Source organism: Terrapene carolina, unplaced genomic scaffold (assembly GCF_002925995.2).
Source record: "Terrapene carolina triunguis isolate 2854851 unplaced genomic scaffold, T_m_triunguis-2.0 Scaffold30105, whole genome shotgun sequence".
In the NCBI taxonomy this organism is placed as follows: Eukaryota; Metazoa; Chordata; order Testudines; family Emydidae; genus Terrapene; species Terrapene triunguis.
The window spans coordinates 553-806 of record NW_020694456.1 but is presented as its reverse complement, the minus strand read 5'-3'; positions in this window follow the sequence as shown (position 1 = coordinate 806).

Here is a 254-nt window from a genome sequence, read left to right as displayed (position 1 = left end):
GACCCTACCCCTACCCCAACCCTAACCCCTAAACCTTCACCCAACCCTAACCCTAACCCCTACCCTAACCCCCAACCTTTACCGTAAACCCTAAACCCTAACCCTAACCCCGACCCCAACCCCAACCCTACCCCTAACCCCAACCCTGACCCCCTGACCCTAACCTCTACCCCTAAACCCTACCCCCTAACCCCACTCCAACCCCTAACCCTACCCCCTTAACCTCTAACCCTGACCACCGATCCCCTAACTCT